Source organism: Lissotriton vulgaris, chromosome 7 (assembly GCF_964263255.1).
Source record: "Lissotriton vulgaris chromosome 7, aLisVul1.2, whole genome shotgun sequence".
In the NCBI taxonomy this organism is placed as follows: Eukaryota; Metazoa; Chordata; class Amphibia; order Caudata; family Salamandridae; genus Lissotriton; species Lissotriton vulgaris.
The window spans coordinates 415,059,241-415,084,699 of NC_141695.1; the positions used below are offsets into that span (position 1 = coordinate 415,059,241).

A 25,459-nucleotide genomic window follows, 5' to 3' on the forward strand; every position below is an offset into this window, starting at 1 on the left:
ATTTCGGTTTAAACATTTTGAGATTTACAAATAATGAAAAGTATAATGGTGTGGTTATAATTTTCTGTTTTCATATCCCTTTTTCTTTCTGTAAATTGCGTGTGCTGTATTAATATAATGAAGTTCTGTTTGTGGAGTAAACAAATTGTGGAATGTATAATGTGTGTGAACATTTGTATAATAAAAAACATTTTAAAAAAAAATACATTATATAAAGGCCCACAGGCCTGTAAGATATACCACTGGCGTGCTACTAACTGTGCCCCAGCCCCACTGCCCGATCAGCGGGCCCTCCCATGTGTGACTCACAAAATCGACCCCATCCTTCTGTTTCAGACAGGGGCGCCTGGCATGTGACTGGTTATGCCCTGGCCCTTCTGATCTTTCAAAGATGTGCCTCACGCGTAAAAGATTCTGCAAAAACCTGATTATCTTTCTGAGCTCCCTCACATAAAATTGCCACAGTTCTATGGCCAGAATATGCTGCAAATGAAATTTGACTGACTTTCTCCGTACCCTTTCAACCTCTCTTAGGACCGACTTAGTGGTGAGTGCCTCTTCCTGTTGCCTACTAACGCTGTGCGTTACTCCATCCCAGCCCTACTAACCTTCCAATGGCATTACTAACTTTCTAAGAGCTTTAGTGGCCTTTCATAGACATGCCGGACGCATGGCTGAGGGGTCTGTAGACATACTGACCTTTCATGGGTACACCTGGCATTTGACTACTGTGACCCTTGTGTCAGCCGTGCCCCTGCCAGTACGTGCGCCAGCCCTTGTGCCCTGTCAGAGGGCCCTCCCTGCGTAACTCACCCCACCCTCTCCATCTGCCCTAGACAGGGGGTGTCTGCATATGACTGACTCCGCCCCAGAGTACTGGCTTTTCAGGGACACTGACCTTTCAGAAATGCTCCTAGCCTACCAGTCATCACAGTTTGCCTCCAGGTCTCACTTCTGATACATATCACAGCAACTACTGGAGGGACTACTGTTGCTGCTTCAGAGGCGGCGCCTTTCTTTTCTTTTACCGGACCACACGCCACATCTCGCGGCCCCTGCTTCGCGGGAGCCGCTCGCACCCTGATTAGAAAGGGAGTGCAGACGTTGCCACATTGCCACGGGGAGACTTGAGGAGCCGGATTGCTGACAACATCCCCACAGTCTGAAGCGGGACTGCGTGGACTAGCGTGCTATGCGGCGCCAATCAGCCGCAGCTGGTCCTCTTCCCGCCCTCCCTCACCACTATAACAATCGTGACTGATTACAACGTGCAGTGGGACGTGCGCAGGGCGAAGCCCGGACAAAGGGTGGGCCGTTTTTAGCCGTTCGAGAACGGCAGAGACGGGAGCCGGACTATCCCCCTTGATTCTCTGACTCTATTTATAATTTTCCTGTCATCTCCTCAAACTTTTGAACGATGGCCACAAGAGAGACAAGGAGTAAGAGCACGCTAGCTGCCGGGACAGCAAAAGGTACTTTGGACACTTACTTTGCCAAAGCGGGATCACTTCTCATAGATGAAATCCCCATCCTTGAAAGGCGTATATCCCAAGAAATAGAATGGGTAAAGAGATCCTCTATGGGTCCCATAGCGCATGCAATTACCCCAGAAAAGAGATCGGATTGTATAATGTTAGATAATGGGGCTAAGAGGGCCAGTGGTACGCCAGATTTGCCTGACCTAACCAATTCTACTTTCCATAATAATGACATCGATATCAGTGCCCCCGAAGAGTTAAGCCTATTACCCCTACCCCAGCCCCCTCCTCCACCACCCACTGTTACTCTAATTTTGGCTAACACAGTAGATAATACTGATAGAGCTAGCCATCCAACTCAGGGGGAAATGGAAGAAGCTATCCCAAAAAGGAAAAGAGGGGCACAAAATCCTGGGGGGCGAAAGGCTAAGGTTGCCAAGCACAACCCCACGGTGGAGGGTAACAAATAGGGATCAAGTACCAAGGGACCAACTCCTCCAAAAACAAATACAGCACTACCCTCTGTGAATCCCCCTTCACAGACACTAGAACAGAGGACAATGCTAAAGCCTCTCGAAGCACGCCTATCTAAGATCGAAGCCAGTTTAGTGATCATTGAAAAAGCAACTGTGCATCTAGCAGACACTCTTAAAAAAGATAACAATGCTGCTAGAGGAGGGGCGGAGTTTAGGCACAAGAAGGCCACATCAGTACTACCATCAAAGGAAGCGAGTCCTGCCCCCAAGAAAATACAAAACCAACAGCCCACACCTCACACTCCAAACCCCCAGGTGACTGATTGTGCGGCAACTTCAAGCCTTCCTGAGAGGTCAGCAGTAGCACCACAGGGTACATAGGGCAACACTAAAAAACATAGGCCAGTCAACTTGCCGCCGGAGGCGAGCCCATATACAGTTATTCTAGCGGGTGTCCCAGAGCTAAAATCATTCTCCAACGAACCAGTTGCTGCTCTGAAAAACAAGGTGGTCAATTGGCTTTTCATTAATAGGCTCCTTCCCCAAGGAATATCGAGCGAGGTCCTCATGGTGAGGAGAGTCCCATGGTTAGGCAACACCAGGAAATCAATCAAAGTGGATTGTGTCCTAATTAATTTTAGGGATCCCATGAACGTCTCACACATATGCAGATGGTCATATCCTGATCAGGGGACTTCTATCCAGCCCTTACCTCTATCCCTTTTCTACCCATTAATGACACACGCGCGAGAAGAGGAGGGATGGGAAACAGTCCACAGGAGGAAGGGAAGCTGGGGCGACAGAGAGAGAGGAGTCTCCTTCCATCCTAGATCTCAGCAGTCTGCCTACTTTCCAACCTATAATAGGTTTAGCACCTTGGACATGGTAGGCTGACAGAGTGGGAGTAGGAGGGGGGAGGCCGCAAGTCGATATAGGGGCTCCAAGAAAAGAAAAGTTCCTCCACCTACACACTGTACTGCTAATTTAAGGGGGAAGGTGCTCTGCGAGGAGCAACACATCACCAGAGAGGCAAACAAAACTACTGTCGGGTCCCCACTCAGCTTGAACGAGGCCACAGTGGCAAACAAAACTACTGTCGGGTCCCCACTCAGCATGAACGAGGCCACAGTTGTACAAGGGGAAAGTTCTCCCAGCAACACACCACTGATGATTCAACTCAACACGGGCCCTTCTTCCCCTCCAATCCCAAGTTCCAGACCTCCATTCCTAAAGATACTATCTTGGAATGTGGCAGGTTTGGGGAACAAACTGAACTGCCCGGATTGGAGTTCATTCATCGATGGTAAAGATATTTGCCTGTTTCAAGAAACTTGGGTGAGAGAGGATCTCTCTCGTACAGGTTTTGCAGCATTTTCCATTCCCGCAAAGTGGGGGGGCAGGGGGCGTCCCTCAGGAGGTCTTGCAACCTGGGTGGCAGCCGACCTGGGATGCTTGGCCACCGTACTCCCCATAGCCACAGAGGACATTCTTGGTGTTTTGTTGGAGTGGCCAAACTTGAGTAGACTCGTGGTGGTAAATGTTTACTCCAGACCAGCAGGCATTACACAAGAATCACGCATCATTGAGGAACTCTCAGTTGCTTTAAGCGATATTCCCGAGGGCACTCCCTTCCTGATAGGAGGCGACCTGAATTGTCACTATGAGCCACTTTCAGGTTTGCTGGATGGACTATCTCAGGAGGAGGACGCAGTATGGGCCGTACTTCCATCGGAAGCACCCGCTCCTAGAGCCTGGACTCCCCTGGTGGTCCAAATCACATCCATAACCCTGAAACATGGCGTGCGGGCCTGTAACGGACGCACAAATTCTGACATCCCTCCCAAATGTACATACAACAGAGTGGGTAGGAAGTCAAGACTTGACTATCTTCTGGTACCACTTGCCTGTTGTCACATATCAGCGACTTCCGGGTGACACCTAGGGAGGGCAGCGACCACAACGCACTGGAATTGGAATATGCCCATCCTGGCCTAGTCGATAGGTGGGCGGTGGCAGACGCGCCCACCCAAGGGCTTGCATTCACAAACAATAGACGGAGAATAAGGTGGGAGAAGCTAGCCTCCAATCCAGAGAAGGTCTCCGGGCTATACGCCCGGGTTATCCCCATACTCGAAAAGGTTTGTGCAATAACGGAGCAACCCAGTACTCAGGGCACAAACAAACAGCTGTGGTTGCTGCACAAGGACCTAATTAAGTCTGTGTCCGAAATTCTCTTCTCGACAGGAAAGAGTGGTAGTGCTCGTCACATCTGCCCCTCCTGGTATAACGCTGCCTGCCGTAAGGCTAAATCCGACCTGTTGACTTTGATCAAGAAAGGTAAAGACAGAGTTGTGATTAGGGCCAGGAGAAGGGTTTACAAGGGCATGATTGCCCACGCCAAGAGTGAATGGGAACAGGAGAAATGGGAAAACCTCACTATTTCTCTAGCTTGTAGGGACTCTTGCAAATTCTGGCGTATTGTCAATACAGGGTCCGAGGAGCTAGCCTCGGCAATAGAATCTAACATCTCAGCCAAGGCATGGCAAGATCACTTCCAGTCCCTGTATAGGGTTGACGATGGGGCTCCAATTAACTCCTCAATGACCGCCAGCGTCCTACCAGAAGGGGATCCCTTCACTGAAACGGAGGTATGAGTAGCCATTGCAGGGCTGACACCAGGCAAGGCGCCTGCTTTGGATGGTTTACCGGGCGACTTATTTCGACAGGAGCCTGATGTTTGGGCAGCCTACCTAGTGACTATATTTAACGCAGTCCTGAGGGGTATGGAGGTGCCCGGTACTTGGCTGGGCGCAGAGATAGTTCCTATTTACAAGAAGGGTTCGCCTCTGCTCCCAGACAACTACAGGCCCATCAGTCTCATCAATGTTTCTCAGAAAATATTTGGTAGGCTAATACTCGATCGCCTCCAAAGTTGGATTGAGGAATTCGCCATCTTGAGTCTCTACCAGGCGGGGTTTAGAAGGGGGGTCTCAACTCTGGACCAGATCTTCCATCTGAACCCTTTGTTCTGGAAGACTGCGACAATCGAGGGCGGCAGATTGTACACGGTATTCGTGGACTTGCGAGCAGCCTTCCATTTAGTGCCAAGAGACAAACTATGGACCGTCTTAGCGGAGTTAGGGATTCTGGCTGATATTTTGTCAATTCTGATAAGATTACACCATGGGAACTTCGCCCGGGTCAGGTGTGGCAGAGATGGGGCACTCCCGGGTAAATTCCCCGTTGACAAAGGGGTAAGACAGAGCTGTGTGCTTGCACCGACCCTATTCTGCCTCTTTGTCAATGGGGTAATCGACCATCTGAATAGGTTGAGCGACATTGACGCTCCTAAGCTCAACGGCAGCAGGGGGCCCGCTATTATATTTGCGGACGACACCCTGCTGCTGTCAAAGTCCCCCATGGGTATACAACGGGTTCTGGACAGGTTCTCGACTTTTTGTGTGGAGCGTGGGTTGGAGATCAATGCCCTGAAAACCAAATACATGATCTTCAACCCGCCTTCCTCACCTCGCCCGAATCCCACCATAGTCTTGAGGACCCTCTCTAGTCTTAAGACTAGAGAGGGTCCTCACTTTCGAATATCTGGGGGTAACCATCAACCAGAATATGACATGGGACTCACATCGAACCAAGGCCAATATGAAACTGGTTCAGCTAACGGGTGGTATCTGTAGGATGGCAGGCAGGTCGACTTACAAGCCTTTTGGTCCCCTCCTCCAAATCTACAAAATGCAGGCAAGAGGGGCAGTCAGCTATGGTGGAGAACTATGGGGTCACACAACTGCCCAGAACTTGCAGATTAGTGAGAACAACTTCATTAGACAGCTGGCAGCCCTTCCACCTAGTACCCCTCTGCTCCCGCTGAGATTAGATTTGGGTCTCAGACCCATTACAGAAGAGCTGGGTCTAAAACCTATAACTTTTTGGCGTAAAATCTGGAGCACGCCAGAATTATCGAATTATAGGGCCGAACTCGAAGAGATTCTACGCCTGCATATGCTGCACATATCCCATGGTGGAGATATATCAAACAAACTTGTGAGACATTTGGAAGACCTGAACTATGGCTTGATCCAGGAAATGCATGCTGTAGGATCCAACGCAAACATCTTTCGAGGGGTTTCTACGAGCACAAGTTACTTGTCTCAATCGAGAGCACATGCGAGGGGTCTTTAACAAATCTGTTTACCAAATCTAAAGACTCATACTAGAACTTGTCCTTGATGGCATCAGTCCCGTTATTACCAGGAAATTATTTATGCAGTGGCGATATGGCACTCTTCCTCTCAGGGCTTTCACGGTCCCAGCCCTCAACACAGTGCCCAGCAAGCCCATGTCCCCGAGAAAATGACCTGCATATTATATTTTTCGGCAAAGCCTACCAAAGACCAAGAAAGTACTGGCTTGTCCCACTCCTCAAAAACCTTGGTTTTAGGCATTACCTCCCAGTTTATAGTATATTAAAGACAGAATTATCCCTCCCAATTGTGTTTGCAGTGGCAACCTTTTTAACAGCAATGTGGAATACCCGTAACCGCTGCATCAAGTTAGTTACAGATAAATGAATTGTTTTCATGACTTCTAAATGTATTGTACTGTAATTGATTTTAAAACAGACTAATTGCATTGCTTTTACATCTTCGTATATTTGATACTGTTTTAAATTGTTTTAAATTGCTGTACTCTTTTATGATCTAATAGATTGAATGATGAGGATACAGATTTGTGAGAATGTATTTTTAAAGTGAATCAAAAAGAATATTTTAACTGCGCTCTTCATTAGTTTGTCAGGATGTCTGGAAAAAGGAAACTCCGTGGATTTAGCCAAGCAGATATACAGGAACTCACCTGTTTTACTCAAGGAAATCAGGCAGATTCCCTAAAAAAAACAACTAGGGAGTAAATAGATAAAGACAACCCTACCCTAGCTTTCATCCACAATGCACCAGTGTCAGGCCCAGAGTAGTGTGTCAGCAGCAACCTGCCACAGGGAGGCCCCCTAATGCTCTTTCTGTCTGATCCGAAGACGGCAGAATCTTTTCATTTACAGACATTTCCAGCTACAATCAAAAGAGGGATTACATGAAATAAATACCAGTGGTTATATTCATATTTAGGTATGAATATTAATTTTTTGCTGCTTAAAAATACTCAGGTCAAGACCCTTCCTTGGTCATACACAAGCTAACAAAATGCTTTTGACACTTGTTTTATTATAACTATTCAGCATGCTACACAGCAGCCAGTAGCCACACTTCTCTACAGCGTAGCTTAAAGACACTGGCAAAGTCAATAGCTGTGACTAAACACTTATAAGGTCCCAAAGGCTAGAATTATTGGCTATGCCAATGCTTGTTCTCTCTGTTCCTGTATTTTTCTCTCTCTAGTCCTGCATTTTTCTCTCTAGTCCTGCATTTTTCTCTCTAGTCCTGCATTTTTCTCTCTAGTCCTGCATTTTTCACTCTGTTCCTGTCTCTCTCTCTGTTCCCGTCTTTCTCTCTATGTTCCTGTCTTTCTCTCTATGTTCCTGTCTTTCTCTCTATGTTCCTGTCTTTCTCTCTATGTTCATGTCTTTCGCTCTCCTCTATTCCTATCTCTCTCTCTGTTCCTGCCTTGTTTTCTCTCTTCCTGTGTCTTTTCCGCGCTTTCTCTTTGTGCCGGCAGCAATATACCCCAGGGAGCTGTGGACAGAGGCACTAAGCATTAAAAATGCAATAGGTCTCACCTTTCATTAAGGTAAAGCCATTTGCTTTGCTATTCAATACCATTAGCAAAGCAAATGGCTTTAACTTAATCAAAGGCGAGACCTATTGCATTTTCAATACTTGTTATTTCAACCTTGCACTCCTAGGAAGTGCCTGTCCCTGCAGTCTCTTTCATTCATCTCCGCCATCGTTTTCAACCCACCTGTCCTCCTCCCTCCCACTTCCTGTTATCCGGTGTTTATAAACCCCCTCACCCACACTTTTTAGGTCTCCCCTGAGCCAACGCATGCGCTGCTCTGGTGAAACTTAGTATGTGGGCATCAGAAAATAATACCACAAGCTTTTGCTTGTGGCGGCCTAGAGCTTGCGGTTACGTGCGCGCCTCGCTCCACCTCTCCATCTTGCGCTTTAACACTCCTTCCCCTCCCCCACAACAGAGAGCCTCTCGGGGCTGCTCGGCTTTTTGTTGCTTGTTCTTGTTTTGTGTAGTGCTTTCGTTTCCTCTCAACAGTTTCGGATCCCTGGTGACAGTGGAGCGGGCACTGAGACAGCTCAGTGAGCGAAAATTAACACTTAGAGGACCGCCAGGCCCGCCTCTCTTTTTACTTGGTGCTTTTCAGAAGGGTGGTGCAAAATTCAAAATTTGCAAACATTCGTGACAAGAATTTTCAATTCTATTAAGGACTAGGAGGCGAGGATTATGCTAGTCTCATTTCTTTATTTAGAAATGCCCAGCAGCCATGTAAAAACTACATTACCCAGAAACACTTGGGTCATAACCATAGAGTCTGTACTATAAATAAGCATGTAGACAATCCCACTTCCTCTTTCTTTGGTGAGAAGGAATTCCAGGAGAGCAGAAACAGTACATGAAAGTCAATGCAAAAAGCAAACCTCAGTCCAGGGCAACGTAGGAAAGTTCAATACAGCCACTGCCGAAGGGCAAAACAGGAAACAATCTTCAAAAAAGAAGGCAGGAACATCCACGCCGCTCTGCAGGCACGTCATTTGGGATCAGATCCTGAAAAGAGATATAAAGCCGTAATACACGTCCATCATATAAAGGAACATGTTAAAGAAGGGTGGGGAAAGAAAACAAGTCAATAGTAACAATTGAACACAGAGTAAGTCGTGAACATTCTTCAGTAAATACAATGTACAAACAATGGGTGGGATAATCCTCGCCTCCTAGTCCTTAATAGAATTGAAAATTCTTGTCACGAATGTTTGCAAATTTTGAATTCTATTTCAGGACAGGAGGCTCCGATTATGCTTGTTCAAAGCTCATCCACCACAACCGAAGCAACAGTAGCAATAGGCTTAAAGTAAAAGGTCTTCAAAACAGAATCCGATGACCAGTCAGCAGCTTTCATAATGTCCCACAAGGTGACTCCCAAAGAGAAGGCCTTAGAGGCCATGGCCCCACGGGCAGAATGAGCACCAAACACAGAAACATCAATGCCCGCTTCCCCCATAAGCCACCGTACCCAGCGAGCCAACGTGGCCGGAGTAACGGAGCGAAAGGGTTTCTGCAATGCAATCAACAATTGACCTTGCATATCAGAGCGAAGAAGAGAAGTACTCACCTCATAATCTTTAAGGCATTGGACAACACAAAGGTTAGGACGAGCAGGAAACGAAGGGTAAGAAATGACCTCAGTGTTGGTTTTAGTGCGCCTGGAGAGGCGAAATACAACACCCTCCGGTGTGAAGCTAGCCCAGCAAGATCCAAAGCGCGGACATCCGATATCCGTTTGCAGGAAAGCAAACACAACAACATAGTAAGTTTGGCCGAAAGTTGTTTTCGAGTTAACAAAGAATTGACCGGCCAGGCTTCCAATAAGCGTAAGACAACCGAAACGTCCCACATATTTGGGACGTGGAGGAGTAGCCAGACAAATACCTTTAAGAACCTTAGAGACAAGAGGATGTTCTCCCACAGGTTTCTCATCCACAGGAAGATGGCCCGCCGAAATAGCGGAACTGAAATTGTTTACTGTGCGGTACGCCAAACCAGAGGAAGAAGAGAGGCCAAAAAATTGACAATCAAAGAGACAACAGCTAATGTCGGATCAACTTGCCGTTGAGCACACCAATCCCTCCAACGTTTCCATGAACCTCTGTAGCATTTGTGAGTACCTGTGGCCCAGGCGTTGCTGAGAAATCTGGTAGCGTCCGCAGAAAGGCCTGACACCACCCATCGTTCCCCGAAATCCGCCACGCCAGGAGAAGGAGAGAGCCTGAGTGAACCAAGGGATGCGGATTCTGAAGCGGATCTAACAGGAGATTCCACTTCTGAGGAAGAAGAAATGGCAATGTGCATGCCATTTCCAGGAGAACAGGGAACCACGGCTGAGCCCTCCACAGAGGAGCAATCAGAATCAACTCCGCCCGGAAGCGTGTCGCATAAGCCAGAACCCTGGGGATCATCAGGAATGGGGGAAACGCATAACATAGGGATGACGGCCACGGTTGAAGGAAAGCATCCGTGGCCAGAGCCTCCGGATCCGGTCTCCAACTGAAGAACTGGGGCAGTTGGGTGTTGAGACGGGACGCAAAGAGGTCGATCAGACAAGGGCCCCAAGCCCGAACGAGCTGGCGAAACACACGAGGGTGGAGTCTCCAGTCGCTGAAGTCCTTCAGATACCTTGAGTTCCAATCCGCCACAAGATTGCGACAACCAGGAAGGTACTCCGTAATAACTGTGATCTTGTGCTGAAGGCAATAGTGCCAAAACTCCTTGGCAATCTCTGCCAACAACCTCGCTCGAGTCCCTCCCAGTTTGTTGATGTATCGTACTGCTGATACATTGTCCATCCGGAGAAGTATGCAGCAGTGGGACTGAAGAGGTGACAGGCACTTGATCGCGAACGACCCCGCCAGCTATTCCAAACAATTTATGTGGAGTGAAAGTTCCTGCGGAGACCACCGTCCCCCTGTTGAGATCGGGCCGCAACGGGCCCCCCACTCCCAACGACTGGCATCCGACTCGATCACAATCTCCGGAGAGGATCTGAAAAGAGCCCGGCCGTTCCAGGCCTCCATATGATCCAGCCACCACTGCATTTCCGACTTCGCCTCCTCCGAGAGAGGAATCTGATCGGAATAACGAAGGCCTCGTTGAAGATGCTGAATCTTCAGACGCTGCAACGCATGGTAGTGCAGCGGAGCCGGGAAGATCGCCTGCAGGGAAGACGCTAAGAGACCGACAACTCGTGCTAACGATCTCAATGACACAGTCTGACTCAAGATAACGGAAGTCAATTCCCGTTTGATGTATCGAATCTTCTGATGAGGCAACAGAAGTTGACAAGTGAGAGAGTTGACCCTGAACCCCAAAAAATCTATCACTTGAGTAGGATGTAGCACAGACTTGGGAACATTCACCAAAAACCTGAGGGACTGAAGAAGGTCGATAGTCCACTCCAGATGAGCCATCAGTTTGACAGGACAGTCCGCCAGAAGGAGGATGTTGTCCAAATAGATGATCAAGCGAACCCGGCGACTGCGGAGAGACTCCACAACCGGACGTAACAGCTTCGTGAAGCACCAAGGTGCTGACGAAAGGCCGAAGGGGAGAACCTGATACTGGTCCCAAATCCCCATCCACTGAAACTGCAGAAAGCGGCAATGAGGAGGGAAGATCGGAACAGAGAGGTAAGCATCTTTGAGGTCCAGACGAACCATCCAATCCCGTTCCCGCAGGAGATCCCTCAGCAGATGGATGCCCTCCATCGTGAAGTGACGGTAAACTACCCCTGCATTGAACTCCTTCAGATTGAGAACTAACCTCGAACCCCCTCCCTTCTTCTCCACCAGGAAGACTGAGCTGGCAAATCCCTGAGAGTGGCGCACAGTCGGCACAATCGCCCCTTTCAATTCCAGAGACTTGAGTTCCTCTGTGATGAACTCTTGACTTTGCTTTGAGAAATGAAGGGGAAAAGGAGGATGGGACTGACTCAAGGGTTGATAGAACTCGATTTTGAATCCCTGAACCGTCTCCAGCACCCATGCATCGCTGGAGATTGAGCGCCAATTGTCTAGAAAAAGGCAAATCCTGCCCCCAGAACAACACTGCATGCAGGAAGAAGTCTCCCTTGAAGTGGCGGAATCCGGATATCCTCTGGAAACGCCAACGGAACCTCCCTTCTTATAGTGGCCACGTCCTTTTCTGGAAGGGTAGAAATTGGAACGTTGGGCGTAGCCCGAATCCTGGTGTCCTCCTCTATGGGACTGATACCCTCTCTGGTTGGGTGGGTGCTGACCTCGGCCGGACGAGCGTCCCCTGTATCGTCCGGCCCTGTTGAAAACCGGACGCATGGCCCGCTTCAAAGATGCCTGGGCTTTGTCAATGCTTCTGAAAGTACTGACAAAGTGAGTGAGCTCCTTCAAAAATGGTTGGCCGAAAAGGAGGCCCTGAGCCGCAGCCCCTGCCTTGGAAGCCGAAGGTTCGGCCAATTTTGGGTCCAACTTGAGGAGAATGGACTGCCGACGCTCACTAGAAAGCGCACAGTTGGCGTTTCCCAGCTGACAAATTGCTTGCTGCGCCCATTCAATTAACTCATCAGGATCAACAGTGGAGGAGCCTTCCTTAGCCATGAAACCTAGATCCAAGATCTTAGTAAGAGGTCCCAGGAGATCTAAGACCTTGTCCTGACAAGCCCGCCAGGGCCGATCCAGACCCTTCTTGGGGTCCTTAGCGAAGTTTCGTAAGTAGGTCAGCATGGTAGGGTCGACCTCAGGCGTGTCCACTAGGTTATCCGCCAAATCAGGCCGCGGACACTCTGAGCGGAGACGCGCACGCACGTCCTTATCAAATGGCTGGCGGATATGTTGCTGAACATACTCCGCCACAGCCGGAGAGGGGAGCCACGCAGTGGAATGAGGATGCACTATGTCTGCAGGCTCGTAAGTCAAAACGGGAGGGTGACTAGGAGCACCAACAAAATGTTCTTTACATTTTCGTTTCTTTGGCGGTGGAGGAAGCACCTCAGAGGAGGACGAGGAAGAGTGTTGGTCATCACTGTCAACTTCCACCGGAACAGCTTTAGACTTGGAAGAGGATAAGGTCTGCGCCAGCCAGAGGTATGGGGATTGCCAGGAGATGAAGAGGACTTCTTAGAAGGCATCCAACCTTGTTGCTGCGCATATTTTGTTAAATGGCGCTTAAGGGGCATAATGGCGCGTACAAGCGCCTTATTCATGGAATGTTGAACCCCTTTGTCCAGGGCTTCAACCAGGTCCTGTTCAAAGAACTCCGTCCCCTCTTCTTCATAGTCACCTTCCTCCTCATAATAATAGGAATCACTCATGGCACACTGGTAGTGTGTATTCAAATTGCCAACTAGGTGACTTAAAAATCCTGTATGCCAGTGGCAAAGTCTGAGGGAGGGAAAAAACCTCGCAGCAAGCAAGAGAATGCAGAAAAACTGCGTGTAACAAACTTGTAAAGAGTGGAGGGAGGCTTGCTGACAACAAAAAATGCTCACTCTCGGCAAGGCCTATGCAAATTATCCAACCGGGGCTCTATCTGAAGCTCCGGTGTCAAACGGGGACAGCTGTGAGGCCGTGGGCGTGTTTGTTTCAAAGACGAACTGGCAGCCGGCTCCGTTCCCTGAGGAATGCGAGGAACGAAGAAAATGTGCACCGCGCATGCGCGGCAGCCGGCAAGCCCCACAGACAAGGAGCAGCTTGCGCAAGATGCGCGCGAGGCTGCTCTGACCCCTAGCTCCACTCCACAAGAAGCGGGGACCCAGGCGACACGCGCCCACCCCGGGAAGTGAACTCAAGCTCCCTGCCGCGAGCGCCGCAAGATCCGGAAACCAAGCGGCAATTAGCAACGAAAACCGCAGAAGCGAAACAAAGCGCGAACCAAGCGCAAAAGTAACGCGGCAACAAGCGCGAGCAAAGCGCTAAGCAAAATAGCACAATTATAATCAATTAGAAATGTCAATAAAAGGAAAGCACTTATCTGGCTGCGGAGCAGCAAAGAAAGAGGAAGTTGGATTGTCTACATGCTTATTTATAGTACAGACTCTATGGTTATGACCCAAGTGTTTCTGGGTAATGTAGTTTTTACATGGCTGCTGGGCATTTCTAAATAAAGAAATGAGACTAGCATAATCGGAGCCTCCTGTCCTGAAATAGAATTATAATGACGGATGTACAAAGGAACATTTCGGCCACAAACTTTTGAAAAACTCCTAGTTTTCACACTTAACTTACTTCGAGATTTCCCCTGGTTCACTTCACCATCTGAATGCTTTTTCTCCTAACAGTGGATCATTTTCATGCTACCAGCGCCCACCCGACCCAAACACGCGGTGTGATTCACACTTAATGCTTTTTAGCAATAATTATTTAATAGGCTGGAAATTACATGCATTCTTTCTGTTTTCTGCAAAGTAAATCTTTTACGTGTTCAACAAGGACGCATGGGACCTGCATTATAGTAAAACTAATATTTATGTACATGGAGATCCTGAAGCAAAGCAGGTTAACAAAGTACACAAAGCTGAAAAGTGTTATACTGACCTTTGTGAAGGTTCCCTAAAAACAACAAACAAGCATTGGCATAACCAATAGGTCTAGCCTTTGGAACCTTATAAGTGATTAGTTATCAGCACAATATCTTTGGTGCAACAACATCAACTGTTGCATGGCTAAACACTTATAAGGTCTCAAAGGCGAGACCTATTGGCTATGCCAATACTTGTTCTAGTTTATATAGCTCAACTGCTATAGCTAAAAATGAAAAAAAAACAACAACAAAACACCTTATTAATACACATAACACATAGGCGAAGAAACCGAATGCGTTTACCAATGCCTGCTTAGTTTATAGTTGACCATGCAAATAGGAACTTTTCAGGACTGGCAACGTTACGTACTGAAGCACTGAAAAGTCCAACCGGCAGGGAAGCTGATGAGAAAACAACTGCTTCACTGTTCAAAAACACAATCTATCAAGGCCAAACCCAACATGCACACATCTGATAGGCCTGGAATGCTCAGGTTATATACGTATCTGTGCCCGAGTAGTCCCGGCAAGTTGTTTCCTTTGCATTGTGGGACCAATAGTTCTGCTGAATACCATTTTTAAATCACAAGTCCCAGATTTAATAGAAAAAATACTTCGACTCAACCATGGTCCTGGGAAACACGAGTGCTCGGAGGCCGACTTATATCGCACATTGTATACTGAGTTTTGTAACTGCATTATTTCCAGCGTAGTCGCACAAAGTGTTGGTATAATTGATTTGTCAGTTCTCTTTGATGAGGAGCACATGTGACAGCTTCCCCCATTCCAGTGACAATCCACTGCAAGCGCATTTTTTGTGGGCTTTGCAAACCATAATGGAGAATACCTCAGGGTTAATCAGTAAAAATCCAGGACTGATATATTGGGCCGCAAGACGTGTCTAAAAATCTACTTGAGCAGCAAACGACTGCGCAGTGAGTGTGGGGAACATTTCTCTTAATAGCCTCAAAGACTCAAAACAAGTTTTGTTTACCCTTTCACTCGGAACCGTTTCTGTCTAAAACAAGATTTAAAAAAATGCAAACATAACTTTTTGGGGTTGCTGTAGCATTGTGAATACTCAAGATTCATTTAGCTTTAAAAACACATTGCACACAATCAATGTAACGGTTCGTTTTTAAACTCACTTTTCTTTTGCATTGTAACTGCATTTTGAGTTCCATGCCTACAGAAAACGTATAGTTTTTGACGCAAAAATGTAATTTTGCGCGAGATGACTTAAACACACATAGGTACGGGGGAAACGCATTAAACAGTAGTTGTGCAATAACCTACCTGCTTTTACTGTCGACGATGGCAAACGGGTGGTCAGGAAATGACTACCGCAGAATCTTCTTTTCAAGGGTTGAATTGACATCAGAAAGAAAGCAGGTCACGCGGTATCCACAAAGTTAAAGTAGCAACAGTTTGTTATTTTTATTTTTACTACGAATTGATTTTAGAGCAGTCTAAGACCTGAGTGCGTCGTGTCGTCACACTTCAGCTGTAAAAAATCATTCGAATCGCACTGATGTCATCTCGTGAGGCGGCTTCTATCCCGAAACGTGGGGGTTGCGGGGCCCTTTGTTAGCCCCCAGGGTCGCATTGGTCTGATTTCCAGCTCTGAGCCGCATTTCCTGGCAGCCCAGTGTCTAAACTGTTCAGATAACCCCGCGTGCACAAGGTGTCCTGGTAGGTTTGCTTTTTTCAATCTCAGTGAAGTTAAGTAAACATTCCTCTTTTAGGCAACCCTCCCCCTGCTTCTTTCTATTATACTTTGAAAAATGAAGCAGTAATTTGCGAAAAGGAACAATACACAAATGTGGGCCACTTTCTTTGATTTTTCCATCCCTATCCAACCCTGTAAATGTAACGCCCCTGATATCCAGTCCTGTTTTTTTTTTTTTTTACTCCACAGCATTAAGCGTTACCCGGGACACCCTATTCCTTTATCGGTCTTTAATTTTACAACCAAACGCACGAGGTGAGGTGTCATCCTGGTCCTCATCAATCGAACTAGTAGATTAAATTAAAATGATTTGTATAATTAAAAAGTGGATTGTAAATTTGACGTTTACATTACCATGGAGTCAGGATGTATCCTTGGGAAGCTAGGAATTGTGGTTTTCCTATTTAAGACTTTAGCCTACAAGTCCCAGCATACTCTTTTTATTTGCTGAAAAAAACAGCCTGGCTGAAGTCATCTACTTGGCATATAGACGTTCAACTACTATGGTGTTTTTAGGTTCTGTTCATGTAATTGATGTGTGTAGACTGGGCAGAGTGTTTCATCCACTCATGTTTTGCTTCAGATCTCATACATGTTGCTGTGTCTTCACATATATTTAAGACTAATATTCACAGAAGTGGTTGAGCTAATGAGCATCTTCTAATAGCTTATGTAGGAATATATACATACATGATAAAGTACACAAACTACTTGAATGTTTGATGTTTTAATTAAAGACAGAGGCGAATATTATGCAATCTCTTTTGTTGCTATTTTAGTTTTAGTAGCACATGCTTCCAAAGTAAAACGACAACATGCATAATCTGCTCACCTGGGCAGGAGCTGAAAACACAATAAGTAGACTAATATAACCAATAAATATGGACTACTTTTACCCATTGACATTTTTATTGATGCCTGCCGTCAAATTACATAGGGGAAAAAAACCCCATAAAGAATAAGACAAATCCCAATAACAACCACAAGAGTTCTTGTTTCGTCATCTTTTGTTAGAAGAAAATCCTCATCCTCATCTCGGTGCCACTAATATTCCTTCCTAGAAGCTGTGTCCATCATCGGTATCCTAGGGTGTCTCTAGGGCAGACACGACTGGCACTAGATAGAAAATATGTTTGAGGTCGCAATTAGGGGAGAGGTTATAAATAGTTGGGATAATATTTCCATTCACTAATAGCTAGGAGAATTTACAATTTTTGTGGCAAGACTTCAGTCTCTGTTATGCATGTTTAAATAATTTTGTAAAACAACAAAGCCGCATTCTGTATCACTTTTCAATAATTTTTTTAAAATTAAGTAGGTTTGGGTGGTCAGCAAACCCGAGAATGTCTTCCAGTGAAGCCCTAGCCCAAAATGCTTTGGAGGCCATAGCTCCTCTGGAGTCATTCCCATATAAACTTGTATTCACCCCAACCAAGGACATGCTCCCTAACCCACTAATGGAGAAAACTAGTGCATATGGTTTGCAAAAAGAATTAGTAGTTTACTGGGTTCTCTGTGACATGAACATGACAACACATATTTTTGAGTGCAAAGGGAAAGAGGAAACTCTATGGTAGTAGATGCAATCTTAGTGTATCTCCCATGCTGTTGGAAATGGCCCTTTTTGCAGGGTCATCTCCAAAGATTTTGCTTCTTCCTCCAATTTTTCCTGACCTGTTTGTGTTGTCTTTAGGACTCTGGGCACTTTACCACTGCTAATCAGGGCTAAAGTGCATATACTCCCTGTGTAAATTATTATGATTGGTTATCAATGAATGGCATATTTGGTTTACTGGTAAGGCTCAGGGTCTGTAAATCAAATGATACTAGTGGGCCTGTAGCACTGATTGTGCCACCCACAGAAGTAGCCATGCAAAGGTAACTTATACCTGCCACAGCAGTGTATGCTCACACAGTTTTAAACTGCCATGTCGACCTGGCAAGTGCACCAACTTGCCATGCCCTAACCTTCCCTTTTCTTACATATAAGGCACCCCTTAGGTAGGCCCAAGTTACACCCATGGGCAGGGTGCAGTGTATGTGAAAGCTAGGACATGTACTGGTGTGTGTGACATCCTGATAATGAAATACTGTGTATTTCATGTTTCACCATTGAAAAGCTAACTATTCCATATGCTAACATGGGAGTTGCTTAGTATCATCTTCTTACACGTATGCATTTCCGTTGGAACAAGATCGAGAAATGTTATTTAGGCTCTCTGAACTCCGAATTTAATAACACATCTTTTTAGGGAGATGGTTTTTAAATTGTGTATTTGAAAATGCCACTTTTAGAAAGTAATTTTACAAAAGGGGGTGGTGATGAACAGAGTGTCTGAATTGAGCAGACCACTCTTACCCAGTCCAAAGATCAGGGCTTGATCCATCACCGTTATTTATCTCACTGCCCCATCCCAGCTCAGAACATGGCTATATGCAAATCAGTCTGTCCCTGGCCCAGTGCATCATGGGAACAGGGCAGACTAAACTACCAAGCCAATTCTTTACCAGAAAGGAGACAAGCTACCGGGGACCGGTTTCTGGCATTTCAGCCTCTTCGGCCCGGCTTGCTTGAATCCTGATGGAGCAGTGAGAAAGGGACTCATGTCTGAGTATACCCTGCCACACCTATAGTGGCCAAAATCGATTTACAAAAGGGGGTGGTGATGAACAGAGTGTCTGAATTGAGCAGACCACTCTTACCCAGTCCAAAGATCAGGGCTTGATCCATCACCGTTATTTATCTCACTGCCCCATCCCAGGTCAGAACATGGCTATATGCAAATCAGTCTGTCCCTGGCCCAGTGCATCATGGGAACAGGGCAGACTAAACTACCAAGCCAATTCTTTACCAGAAAGGAGACAAGCTACCGGGGACCGGTTTCTGGCATTTCAGCCTCTTCGGCCCGGCTTGCTTGAATCCTGATGGAGCAGTGAGAAAGGGACTCATGTCTGAGTATACCCTGCCACACCTATAGTGGCCAAAAACGATACAGAAAAGGGGGTGGTGATGAACAGAGTGTCTGAATTAAGCAGACCACTCTTACCCAGTCCAAAGATCTCTGTTTAATTCAGAGACTCTGTCCCTCACCACCCCTTGTTGTAAATATTTTTGTCCACCCTAAGCGTGGAAGGGTATGCTCAGATGTGAGTCCCTTGCTCATTGCACCATCAGGATTCAAGCAAGCCGGGCCGAAGAGGCTGAAATGCCAGAAACCGGTCCCCGGTAGCTTGTTTCCTTCCCAGTGTAAGAATTGGCTTTTGTAGTTTGGTTTGCCCTGTTCCCATCATGCACTGGGACAGGAACAGACTAATTTGCATACAGCCAGGTTCTGAAACTGGGATGGTGCAGTGAGCTAAAAAACGGTGTTGGATCTAGCCCTGATCTCTTGACTGGGTGAGAGTATTCTGTTTAATTCAGAGACTCTGTCCCTCACCACCCCTTGTTGTAAATACTTTTAGAAAGTAGGCATTTTCTTATTTAATCATTCTGTGTGCCTCTGCTGTTTGTGTATTAACTGTCTGGCTTTGGAGTGACAGGGACTGGGGATGTGCATTTACTGTAGACAGCCGCAAAGGGGGGGGGGATTGTTGTGTGTCCTGGCTTTCCTAGGTGACTCATAGCTGGGCTCAACAGACCTTGTCTGCATTTAGAGTGGTGGGAGGAGTTTTCACTAACACCTGAATAGGCAGTGTCTCCTCTGCGCAATGCTGTCTCTACCTCCTGTAGTGAAGCTGGGCTAGAGAGGGCAGAACTGGTTTAGACAGGGCTCAGAGACCCTTGCCACAAATAGAACAAAGAGAAACAAAGAGGAAATGGGGTATAACTATTGGACCTTAAACCCAGAGAATTAGATCACTTCTGGACTCAGGAGGAACCTCTGCTGCTTTGCTGTGTGTGCTTTGCTGGGTTGGCCTGCAGTTACTGCTACTGCCAAGGAGAAGACATAGACTGGAATATGGCTGTGAACCTGCTTGAAGAAGAATCTCCAAGGGCTTGTGTGTGCTGGCCTCCTGTTCTGAAGTCTCAGAGACAATAATACTTCACCTGCATCCCACAGATCAGCACATAGACTCCTCTGTGGATTCCTGTATTCAAAAGGCTGCCAATTCCAGTTCCTGGGCCCTGGGAATTGTGTGGTTGGAGCTGCAAAGCATGAAAACCATCTGTGATCCCATCAGCGATAACTCTAAGACCCGCAACAATGCCAGGGGCACCGCTCATGAAGTGGGTGATGCACCGCCCCACCTGCACCGTAGCTGTGACGCCCTTCAATGCCAACAGTTATCGGCCTTCCTGAAGTCAGTGCTCGAACTGACACCGCAGGCACCTGCATCCCGTTATTGCAGAGCCGATAACAGATGAGGGTGACTCCACAAACTCTTTGACTTCACATCACCTCACTGGAACCAACACCTCATCGCTGATGCAACCTTACTTCCCCTGTGCTGGACTCAATATGTCACCTCCTCGTGGACACAACTCCTCACCCTGCCTTCCTGTGGCAGCCAGGGAACCGGCCTCAACCTCGGCACCAACGCCTCATCTCCACGACGCTGTGCATCGTTCATGGCGTTTGTTTCCAAGGTACTGTTGTTTGGGGGTCTATGTGACTCCATGCCTTATGCCGTGCACCTCGCGGTCGGCGCCAATCTATTTGTTTTGTACAAGTTCTATTCTTGCTATAATCATTTTTAAGGTGATATCTTGTTGGATTTTTGTCACTTTGGTATTGTTTGGTTTATATAACGAAACTTTATTTATCTAAACTGGTGTGGTGTCCATTTATGGTGTTTTCACTGTGTTGCTGTGAGTTTTTAGTACAAATACTTTACATATTGCCTTTGGGATAAGCCTGTCTGCTTGTGCCAAGCTACCAATGGGGAGTGTAACTCCCTTACCCTGAATAGAAGCAAGGCCCCCTACTTGGACAAAGGTGCATACCTCAGTGAATTAGAGACTCCAATTTCTAACACATGCATTGGTTAAACTCCAGTGACCTGATGTCAAACGCTCTTAAATGACACCAAACACAGCAATATCCATAGTTTTTATAACTACATTTCAAAACGACTTTCTCAGTGAAAGCTCTTCATTATTCCTCCAAATCTGGAATAAATAGAGTACCACATCTACATCCCAGAGAGAATTATAATGTAGTTTTGGAGAAATTGAGTTCTTGATCCCCCTTCAATAGCCTACATATTAAAGGGTGCTCTCACATATGTATCATATTTATCCTCTCATTGGCAGCTAACGTATCAGACTTGCAACCAATTGCAATATTGATATGACATTAGCTAGGATGCCATGGGTGCTGAGACATTAGGAATTGCTATGACAACAGCCAAAACAGGATTCATATTTCTCTCCATGCACCAGTTAGTCCAATTGTCCCAGCAGATTTGTGTGACCTCACAGTTCGTTTGGGAGCTATCTCCAAAAGTGCTGGGATGTTTTTAAATGCAAAACACAGAAAGGAGACCAGGTCAATTGATGGTGTGCTGTCCTAGATGGAGGGCAGGAATCACCAGGACACCCGTGTGAGTAGATATGTTAGGTCACAGTGGGCTGAAAAAGTCCCATCAGACCATATCATCATCTGGGAAAGGCAGTAATTCCATTACCCGCCTACGTGATAGGCAGTAATTCCATTACCCGCACTATCACGTAGGCGGGTAATGGAATTACTGCCTTTCCCAGATGATGATATGCCGCCAAGAGGGTGGTCTGATGGGACTTTTTCAGCCCACTGTGACCTAACATATCTACTCACACGGGTGTCCTGGTGATTCCTGCCCTCCATCTAGGACAGCACACCATCAATTGACCTGGTCTCCTTTCTGTGTTTTGCATTAATCATTGGGGCATAAGTTGACAGGTCATTAAATTATATCCCCATTTGACCCTCCATACGTTTGTTTGTTATTATGTTTTTAAATGCCCCAAAAGGTAGCTTGCTACAAGAATGAGGTTGCAGTCTAGAAAGGGTTTGTGATACTGACTGACTGGATTTGTCAACAACTGACGGAAGACAAATAACAGGAGAGAAATGCCCATTTCTGTGATGTCCTCAGGTCAAGTTAAGTCAAGATTTATTGATTTGGCTTTCAAATGTAAGCCATTTAAGTGAAATAAAACATCTTTAAAATTGTTTTGTCACATTTCATGAAAATTCTATTATATGAAACATTAAAACATACATATGATAAACGTAAGTAAAAACAGTCAGGTACTGTGTAAAAGTTAAGTCTATCACATCCGCCATCTTAGTCTAATTAAATACTAGCATCTTCCTTGCTAGTTATCCTTAGACCATCAGATATATTGGCAAAGTAAAATCACAGTATCCCAGCTGTTGAGCACTATAAAACACCACCTTCTAATTCCACAAATCATCACCCGTCGAGTAAAAATATATTTGGGGAAACTTTCATATATAATTCTGTTCTGCAGTCAATACTTTAGTTCATAGATTAAACAGGTCAGCTCGATGAGTGATGATATATCAGATTTCCAAGTTAGTCCAATAATATACACAGCAATATAAGATCTCAAAGTCATTTCCCCCAATTCATTTAATTAAACTGTTAGAAATTGGGGGTCTCTAGTTGGCAGTGGCTTTCACCCTGCACAAGTAGGTATTCTTATTCTAGTCGGGGTAAGGGAGTTAAACACTCAACATAACCCCTGCTCACCCCCTTGGTAGCTAGGCATGAACAGTCAGGCTTACCTCATAGGCAATGTGTAAAACATTTGTACATAAGAGCATAGTAACACAGTGAAATCACGACAATTGAATACCACACCAATGTAGACCTAGATCCAGGGGTGGCTCCTCCGCTAATGTGGTGGATCATTGCCTCACTACTCTGTGAGCTGAAAAGGGAAAAATAAAATGGTAATAATGCATTGTTATTATAATTTCTTTTCTGTCCTTGCACAGCTGGTTAGGAGTGGGGGAGGGCTGGTCTGTGTTAGCGGAGCAGGGGGAGGCGTGGTGGCACTCTGTAAGTGCCCATGACAGTTTGACCTGCTGCCTTGAGCTGGCCAAACAGTCATGGGCACTTAGCATGTTAGCATGTTCTCCACTGGGCTGTGTTGCACATCCCGGTTGGAGAACATGCCCAGGCTCCCAGTCATTCTCTGAGCCCTGAACCACGGCACTCAGACCAATCACAACGCTTCTATCAGCAGCGTTGTGATTGGCTAGTCAAGTCTGGAAGACTGGGTGCTACCTGCTTCCTGCGGTACTGGAAGTGAGCGAAGTGGACATAGAGACAGTGGCACACAAATAAGTGATTTTTTATTTTATTTTATTTCATCCCTCCCAGCTCACCCCCCAACACTGCAGTTAAGTAACAGCCACTACTGAAAATAACTAAACTTTATCTGAATAAGACTAGACCAAAATGGCAAAAATCCATCATACAAAAGCAAAGGTATCACTTTTGAAAGGTTCAAATATTTCAGTTCATAGAAAACCATGGATGTGTCACTTTTTAGCACTAAGTACCAGGGAAGGTGTCAAAATCAAGGACAAAAACAGGCAGAGGGGAGATGTGGTGCCAAAAGCAAAGTGATGCGTTGATTCCTTACTCTCAGGGGAGGTGATGCGTCAATTCCTTACTGCCAGAGTAGGTGATGCGTCGATTCTTTGCTGTGGTGCAAAGAAGGTGATGCGCTGTTTCCTTGCTATCAGGGCAGGTGATGCCTTGATTCCCCTTGGCGAGGGAAGCTGGTGTGTTAAGTTTCGGACATGCAGCCTTGGTTCTTTACTGTTGGACAACATCAATGAAGACTTGTCGCACAGGTGCGATTTGTGGAAAATCTGGTTGCGCTGGGTCAATGTGGTGGTGGCAAAACAGGGACTGTGTTGATTTCCCAGCCACGATGTAGGGGATGCGTCAAAATTTCAGCTGCCCAGCAGGGCATGTGTCTGAGTCAGAGCGGGTGCCTCAGACATGGGAGACACAGTGCTCAGGACTCAGGCTGCGCTATCTGCAGGCTGCATGGCAGGCACCACGTCAATTCTTCTGTTGCACAGCAGTGATGCGTTTGGTTTTCTACTACATGGCAAGCTTGTGGCTGGAAAAACAGGCACTCAAGACACAGCATGTAACACAATGGGGTACCGACGGAGAGGGCGGGCCCCCTTCCCTGAGTTGTTATCAGGTTAAGGTGGGGTTACTTATCCTACATTTATGGATAAGCTCCAGTAATACCGTACTTAACATAAGATTACTAGTTTTGTAACATTCTATTTCTTTCACACTATTAGCAGCAGCTTTGTTTTCTAGTTCTGATCCTGATGAAAGCCTAGATACTAATATGGATCAATTAGGCTGAAACATGTCAACCGTCTTTTACATCCAAGCAGTTTGAATCTACATTGCTTTGCACTGCTTTTCAACTCTACCAGTTCGGGCAAGTGAAAAAAGAGTTGTTTGCCCCACTAGGTAAATTTAATATCACATTTTTCAGTCTTACTCACATTTTGCGCTGCATCCTCACGTCACCTGTCACTCACATGTGGGATTTTAGCATCCTTAACAGTATAGGATAATTTAAAAACAAAACATCCCACAGCTCCTACCTCACATTTAGGGAGTTGCAGCCCTCAGTGGGACTAGGTTTTCCCATTGGGAGGAGAAGGCCATATGATGATGATTGCCACCTATGGTCGGTGAGGGCATTCGTCCTGAAAGGGATTGCTTCCCTTTTGGATGGAGAACATACCCAGGCTCCCAGTCATTGTCTGAGCACTAAACCACGGCACTCAGACCAATCACAACGCTTCTATCAGCAGCGTTGAGATTGGCTAGTCGAGTCTGGAAGAGTGGATGCTACCTGCTTCCTGCGGTCCTGGAAGTGAGCGAAGTGGACATAGAGACGGTGGCACACAAATAAGTGATTTTTTATTTTATTTTATTTCATCCCTCCCAACTCACCCCCCAACACTGAAAATAACTAAACTTTATCTGAATAAGACTAGACCAAAATGGTAAAAACCCATCATACAAAAGCAAAGGTATCACTTTTGAAAGGTTCAAATATTTCAGTACACGGAAAACCATGGATGTGTCACTTTTTAGCACTAAGTACCAGGGAAGGTGTAAAAATCAAGGACAAAAACAGGCAGAGGGGAGATGTGGTGCCAAAAGCAAAGTGATGCGTTGATTCCTTACTCTCAGGGGAGGTGATACGTCAATTCCTTACTGCCAGAGTAGGTGATGCGTCGATTCTTTGCTGTGGTGCAAAGAAGGTGATGCGTTGTTTCCTTGCTGTCAGGGCAGGTGATGCGTTGATTCCCTTTGGCGAAGGGGAGCTGGTGCGTTAAGTTTCAGACATGCAGCCTTGGTTCTTTACTGCTGGACAACATCAATGAAGACTTGTCGCACAGGTGCGATTTGTGGAAAATCTGGTTGCGCTGGGTCAATGTGGTGGTGGCAAAACAGGCACTGTGTTGATTTCCCAGCCACGATGTAGGGGATGCGTCAAAATTTCAGCTGCCCAGCAGGGCATGTGT

General features: G+C 46.3%; 1 protein-coding gene across 2 annotated transcripts in view; it reads right to left on the reverse strand.

The window, feature by feature from the left end:
- LOC147701764 (sulfotransferase 2A1-like) overlaps positions 1 to 16,053 on the reverse strand; it is a 580,744-nt gene extending 564,691 nt beyond the window's left edge. Inside the window, exon 1 of one of the 2 annotated variants that reach the window (XM_086930381.1) lies at positions 15,497 to 16,053. The gene's annotated coding sequence lies outside the window, so the exon portion shown is untranslated. The remainder of the gene's footprint in view (positions 1 to 15,496) is intronic. The other variant, XM_086930382.1, reaches the window with a different exon arrangement.
- Between the last annotated feature and the right edge of the window lie 9,406 nt (positions 16,054 to 25,459).